The sequence below is a fragment of the Squalius cephalus genome, assembly GCF_949319135.1.
Source record: "Squalius cephalus genome assembly, chromosome: 12".
NCBI classification, from domain to species: Eukaryota; Metazoa; Chordata; class Actinopteri; order Cypriniformes; family Leuciscidae; genus Squalius; species Squalius cephalus.
This window is the reverse complement of record NC_137133.1, coordinates 39,314,156-39,322,016: the sequence shown is the minus strand read 5'-3', so window position 1 is coordinate 39,322,016 and position 7,861 is coordinate 39,314,156. Positions and strand designations below refer to the sequence as shown.

The following is a 7,861-nucleotide window of genomic DNA, read 5'->3' as shown; positions in this document are numbered from 1 at the left end:
GCTGGAGAACCGGATCATCTGAGAATCAGCTCATCCTCTCTGAGAGCAACTGTCCCGGTGATCCCGATTCACACACTCTCCTGATCCCATTCCTGAACTACAGAGAACATTCAGATCTGAGTTCTGATCCAGAGAGAGCAGCTGTCTTCTCTAGATACGAAACAGCTTCGCAAACAACACACAGTATCATTATTTCTGCCTTACAATCATTCAGATTATCACAGAAGAACTGGGCTAAATAAAGATTGGATCATTACATCATTACACCAGTAGGTGGCGACAAGTGACTGTTAAAAATGTGTTTTCATTGAATCATTCACTCAAGAGATTCTCTCAAAAACATTGATTCATCCAATGAAGCAAGTGAAGTCTTTATGAGTGAGTCATTGAATCATTCACTCAAGAGATTCGCTCAAAAATGCTGATTCATCCAGTAATGAAGCAAGTGAAGTCTGTATGAGTGAGTCATTGAATCATTCACTCAAGAGATTCTCTCAAAAATGCTGATTCATCCAGTAATGAAGCAAGTGAAGTCTTTATGAGTGAGTCATTGAATCATTCACTCAAAAACACTGATTCATCCAGTAATGAAGCAAGTGAAGTCTTTATGAGTGAGTCATTGAATCATTCACTCAAGAGATTCACTCAAAAACACTGATTCATCCAGTAATGAAGCAAGTGAAGTCTTTATGAGTGAGTCATTGAATCATTCACTCAAGAGATTCACTCAAAAACACTGATTCATCCAGTAATGAAGCAAGTGAAGTCTGTATGAGTGAGTCATTGAATCATTCACTCAAGAGATTCTCTCAAAAATGCTGATTCATCCAGTAATGAAGCAAGTGAAGTCTTTATGAGTGAGTCATTGAATCATTCACTCAAAAACACTGATTCATCCAGTAATGAAGCAAGTGAAGTCTTTATGAGTGAGTCATTGAATCATCCATTCAACAAATTCGTTCAAAAACTCTGATTCATCCAGTAATGAAGCAAGTGAAGTCTTTATGAGTGAGTCATTGAATCATCCATTCAACAAATTTTAAAATAGACTGTGGCAATTAACATTTAGTCAGAACCTCTAGTAAATGATATGTAATTGTGTTCAGTTGTCTGTTCAGAATCATAGGAGAATCATTAGGAGCACAAGTTGTGATTGTTACCTAACATGTTTCGATAACATAACATGTTCTATATTAACATTATAACTGTATATCTGACACACTCTGACTTACTAAACAAGCATTTTCCATAAAGCTACTATGTATTGTGAAGAGTGATATACAAATACTGAATCCTCAAGTTTTTATCTGTAATTAGTTGTGTTAAGATGAAGATCAGTCTGACCCTGAGGCTTTAAAGCACGTCCTCCTGCTGTAACAGTGATGACTAAACACACACAGGTGGATCTGCTACTCAGTGTTTGTGGGTTAATTGTAGGTTTGACAGAATCGGATCCGGTGTGTGTGTGACAGACAGAAGCTCACACACTCTCACCATCAACACAACCCCGTCAATGATGAAGCTGACCTCATCAGGTCACAGCAGCTCACGTTACAGTGCGTGATGACGTCATCACTCACTGCACAGCAAGAAGACACAATCACCAGTACAGCATAAGAAGTCATCATTATGGTTTACCAAAGCATGTATATCTTATGTGTTGGAAACGGGCTTCCGTAGATCACAGCCAGTAGTGGAGCTATTGTCGTGGATTCCGAAACGAGGCCATTATTAATGACACTGTATCACTCCTGCAGCAGCCACTACATGACAAGCATCTGCAGTAACACACACGCACACACACACACACACACGCACGCACACACACACACATGTAATCATGCAGGCGCGCGCCGCTGTCCTCGGTGCTGAAGCTCGTGCACGACACTGATCTTATGCATTAGCAGCGAATCGCATCCAATCACGCGCCTGCTTGTTGCTAGGATAGACTGAAATGATGATTCCTCACCTTCTGTCGCTGGGAAGAGCCTCACATGTCCTGACACTGATGTGCTCCACTCCTGTGGGAATGTTATGTTGGGAATTATGTTGTTATGTGGTTGTCCGTGCCATGTTATTCTCCGGGATTGATGCTGAGACTGCGCGCGCTACATCCGGGGCTGCTGGGAAATCACGGCACCTGACAGCCGATTCACTAATGCTACTATGACGGAGGCGGGGATCTGAATATTCATGAGCCGAACGTTCGCTTATTGGACGGGAGCGGCGTGACGTCAGCGTCAATGACTTAAAATTCAAAACAAGACTTGGCGATTGGAGGACGTAACGTCAGCATTGTCTAATTAATAATCATAAAGAAACCATTGCTATTGCATTTATTTTTACTCGTTTAACATTTGATTCAGTGTATAAAATTACCACAAAAAATGTATAATAATCATAGCCTACGTTTTTTTTTTTTTTTTCTGTCAACAGGAAAAATATTCGACAAAAGACTATATGACATCTGAAAAACTAAGAACTTAGAGAAAATATTCTAAAACTATTTAGAATAACAGAACATCTGCATTAAGAATTATTGTTCAAACCTCGAAACTACATGGAAATTAAAAAAGAACAACATATAAAAGCGATTCATCCCGAGGAAAACGTAAAAAAAGCTATCGCCAAAACTCATTCATTTTAACAATTTGATCATTGTAACATGTTTATAGCACATTAGAGAGAGGCAGGGTGACGTTCAATTGTCTAATTGATATTCGTAAAGAAACCATTGCTATTGCATACATTTTACTCGTTTAACCTCGAATTTATAAAATTACACGTTTGAAAAGTCATACTTTTTTTTCCAATCTGTCAACAAGAAAAATATCCAACAAAAGACTATAATATAACAAATGAAGAACTAAGAAATTAGAGAACATATTCTAGCACTATTTTACGGAACATCTGCATTCTATTATTTTCCAAACCTCGAAACTACAGGGAAATAACAAAACAGTACAACAACATATATTGCGATTCATCCTGAGGAGAACATATAAAAGAAGCTATCGCCAAAACTCTTAATTTTAACATTTTGATCATTTTAAAATGTGTATAGCACAATAGAGGGTGTCTTTAAATTGTCTAATTGATATTCATTAGCCAGGCCTTCGCCATTGGAGGGTTACTACGCAGCGTCCGCCTAGCCTAATTAATATTCAGAAACGAGCTTTCGCCATTGGCCGGTATCAAGAGAACGCTGCATCGGTTGATTAATATTCGTGAACTCGGCGTAAGCCATTGGATAGTGTCCTGGTGACGTCAGCGCAATCTAATTAATATTCATGAAGCGAACTTCACCATAGTAGGGGTTGTGATATCGCCGATATCGATGCAATAATCCCTCAAGATTTCCAATCGTTACACATGTGGATTCGCTGATTTTCTGTGGAAGCATAAGAGGCATTATGTTAAAAAGTCTGTGGTTATTAATAATTATGAATGTGGTGGTCTAAACTTTCTAGATTTTACTTCTTTAAATAATACTTTCAAGATAAATTGGTTAAAACAGAACTGAACTAGCCCTGATCCATTCTGGAATACTCTTCCTAGTCTGGTGGGTGGTCTCCCTTTCCTATTGTTATGTAACTAGGCCTACAACATCACCAAATTGCCCCTTAAATTGTCAAATTTTCATAAACAAGCGCTTTTGGCCTAATTTATAAACACAACTTTAGTCCTCACCGGTACTTTATTTGGAATGATTGTGATTTTATATATATAAATAAGTCATTGTTTTTCCCAAACTGGGTTAAGAATCATTTTATTTTGGTTTCTCAATTAATCAATACTGATGGATACCTCATATTCATATTCAGAGTTTTATATACCTGTGCTATTGTAATGGATGCCATCCCTTATGGAGCAATAACTCTTCTCAGAGACTCAGCTAGATCCCAGATTTCCTTGTCAGTAGTTCATCCTTTTGATATAACGATTGGAAATATTTTTTATGTTTTTTATCTAACTCTTCTAGCCGGAACAGAAGAATTAGACAGCTATTTCAAAATGAGATTGTTTCTCTCCCACATTGTGTCGTACTGGAATGGCCAGTTTGTCAATATTCCATGGAAGAAAGTGTGGACTTTGTCATCTAAATATTGAATAAGGTTAAGGATGTGTCTTACAAATGACTTCATCTTTTTTATCCTGTGAAGCTTTACTTAAAAAAGATGTTTCCTGATATTGACACTTTATGTTCTTTTTGTGGTGCTGAACACGAATCCAGAATGCACATACACAAGTCTGTTCTGGAAGGATTTCTGGATCTTTGTTCGCACATTTTCATCACAGAGTTTTTCTTTGTTACACACAGATGTTTTATATGGTCAGCACAACTTTGATAAAGATGTAAAGGACCAATTTTTTTTTTGATAAACCTATTTATTTTTCTAGCGAAATTTTTTTTACACAAATGTAAATTTCAGGATGCTAAGCCCTACTTTTTTATTTTCTATAAGGAACTTAAATCCTACTGGACACTCTCAGTACATCCAGCAATTCCAAAGCCCTTAAAACTGTCCCACTGTGTCATTTGCATAATATTCTCCTGACTATATAATCTGTAGCTGTACTCGCAATTTTATTTACCCCTGGCATTGATTTTGTATTCAATAAAAAAAACAATAAAACACGTGGATTCGCTTCGTCGAATATGATGATGACGTCACACTTCCGCATGATTGAGATTCTGGGATTATAAACACTGACACACTGATTCCCTTCAGCGTTATTCTTGTGGTGTTCCTAGTCAAAATAGCTTGTATAACCACATATTGGATTCAATCTTTTATCATTAATTTGTTTCAGGTTTAGTATGTTCTGGAGCTGACCTGAGCTCATGTGTTTCAGTCTGTCTTTACTGGAGTAGATATGTTTGTGAAAGACTGTAGTATGATCACTTCTAAACATTTAAAACTGATTAGGAATGAATTCAAGTATTCTGACAAAACAAAAAGCTTATAAAAACAATATATTTTTTAAAGCTTTTCAAATTGATCAAACTGCCCTAATATTATATTGCAGATTTTATAACAGTATTTCTATTTTTTTACATACATGTTCATTTTATATTTTAGCTGTTGTTATTGCATTCTCTGAACTGCTCCACAATGACTTGTATTTGTCTTGTACTTTTTGCATCGTACTTGTCTCTAATTGAACCAAATAAATAATAAGTTGTAAAAGTATTCTGTAGGCTAAGAGTATAATGTGTGACAGAAGTACAGGCAGATCTTTTTTATGTCATTAGTGACTTATTTAATTTCATGCATGTCTTAATTTCTGTGAATAAACTACATGAAGCTTTTAATCAACATGTTTTTATTCCGACCACTGAGTGGCAGCAGAATCACTCCTGAACGAGTTTACACACACCAGATCCGAGAACAGCTCGTTCTGTCACAGCCATCAACTAACGCTCTTCCAGCAACATTAATAGAGCGTTCGTTCAGAGCTATCTGGTCTTTAGTTATGTTCTCAAAACGTTAGCATAAGAAATGATTTAAACATCATTCAAAAGTAATGTTCCCATGTTTGAATAATGATCAAATGTAATGTTTCCTCAACGTTCACATAACCAAGAAATTATTATTTTGTCTTTTAAATTGATGTTTTGAACGTTCAGAGAACATTACGAAATAACGTTTTCATAACTTCACGGGAACGTTGAACACTGGACACTCTGGAGTTTGGCAAGAAACTTTCCTCTGACCTGTGACCTCTGACCTCTGAAGTAGATAAGCTTTGGGACAAACGATCACGTCATACAGTTGGGTTTTTAAGGTTGCTCTCTGTCACGGTAAACTGACCTATCCTCCACACCGGGAACAGTAGACCATCCGGAGACTTCTGGCACACTCTCTTCAACACTACGCTGTGGGACACACTTATTTTAATCTCACACACTGTTTAGGATGGGTAGTATGGACATTGAGACACAGGGATCGTGTGTGTTCTGAGACATCATGGTCACTGGTGCATGATGGGAAGGCCAGAGCGCATGAGGTCAGCTGACACAGACTCCAGATCAGATCTCGCACACAGGAGGAATGCTGTCCTGCTCACACTGAGAGATTCTGCTCCGTTTCTGCCATCGAACAATAATAATAACTAGATTGTACATTTCCTGAAGGACATGAAGTGGTGCTTGCAGTGGCTAAACTCGGCACTGGGCAGATGCTAACACAATTAACATTTTGCTAACACGTTTATCATGTTGCTAGTCACATCTTAACATGATTAGCATGTTCTTAGCATGATGCTAATATGATTAGCATTTTGCAAGCATGCTTTTAAAATGCTAAGATTAGCATTTTGCTAGCATGATGCTAACATGATTAACATGTTGTTAAACAAGATGCTAACATGATTAGTATGTCGTTAGCATGATGTTAACACAATCACCATGTTGCATGCATGTTGGTAACATGATTAACCTGTCATTAGCATGGTGCTTACAATATTAGCATGGTGTAACTGCATTTTAGTTAACATTTAGTTACATTTTAGTTAACACTTAGCTAATCGCTATTAGCATTTAGCTATTCCCTGCTAGCATGTGTAACATGTTGCTAACATGATGTTAACATGATGCTCACATGATTGGCATGTTCCGAACAAGATGTTAACATGATTAGCATTTTGCTAGCATGATGTTAACACAATTAGCATGTTGCTAACATAATGCTAACATGATTAACATGTTTCTAACATGATGCTAACACAATCACCGTTTTTTCTTGCATGTTTTAACAAGATTCTAACATGATTAACATGTTAGCATGGTGCTAACATGATTTGCATGTTGTTCCTACATTTTAGTTTGCATTTGTGACATGTTTTAACACTTTGCTAACCCCTATTAGCATGTAGCTATTCACTGCAAGCATGTGTAGCAAGATGGAAGTCCTGTTTGCTAGCATTAGTCAAAGGAGCCAACCGCCATGTCTCTATAATGTTCTGATGCAGAGATACAGGTCTTGTTGAACAGTTGCTAGGGTACTCTGTTTAGTTACTAGGGAGTGGCTTGGCAGCTGCCAATCATGAATCTTCAAAGGCTGCTTGTCAGTATGAATGATATAAACCAACCGCAACTCCTCTATGACATTCAGAATACAAGATATCTCTATTTGGATTTGGGTTGCCAAGGTGCTCGACAATGGTTGCTAGGGCGTGGCCAGGAAGTGCTGAAGGTGATTCATGATTGGCTGTTTGCTGCCCCGAGTCAAACGTGTGTTTCTATGACATATCTATCCGAATATATCCCTTTTGATCTCTTTAAATGGAAGTCTATGGGAGTAGTTGCTAGGGTGCTCTGAATAGTTGCTAGGGCGTGGCTTGATAGCGTCACAATGATCCTGAGAGACTGATTGGTCGACTGGTCAAAATTTTAGATACACTTTCTAATTTTAATAAACTTTTAGAAACAAATAAACTTTACATAAAATAAACAGAAAATTACTTAAAAAGCATTGGACTACCTGCAAAAATAAATAAATAAAAATAAATAAATATTCAGTTTATGCTGTGGAATCAAACCTGATATTGAGAATTGTGAAACCATGATATTGTTACTGTGAAGTAAAATAGAGATTTTGTTCATATCGCACATCCATATTCTTTGCTGGATAGCAGAAAAGGTTCCCACAGTTTTACATACAGTATGAAGTTTTAAATAGTGTTCACCACAAGTAATAGACTACATTATAACCAGAAATAAGTAGATGCTATTTTGCATAAGTTTATTTGTAATTGCCAGAAAGAAAGAAAGAAAGAATGACAGACAGACAGACAGACAGACAGACAGACAGAAAGAAAGAATGACAGAAAGACAGAGAGGGCAGAGATGAGTTTA

The 7,861-nt window shown here is 37.1% G+C and overlaps 1 protein-coding gene across 2 annotated transcripts in view; it reads right to left on the bottom strand.

Annotated features, from left to right (window-relative positions):
- The window catches only part of pak5 (p21 protein (Cdc42/Rac)-activated kinase 5), a 73,070-nt gene extending 70,954 nt beyond the window's left edge, over positions 1–2,116 (bottom strand). The window contains exon 1 of one of the 2 annotated variants that reach the window (XM_079888253.1): positions 1,970–2,116. The gene's annotated coding sequence lies outside the window, so the exon portion shown is untranslated. The remainder of the gene's footprint in view (positions 1–1,969) is intronic. The other variant, XM_079888251.1, reaches the window with a different exon arrangement.
- Positions 2,117–7,861: the final 5,745 nt, after the last annotated feature.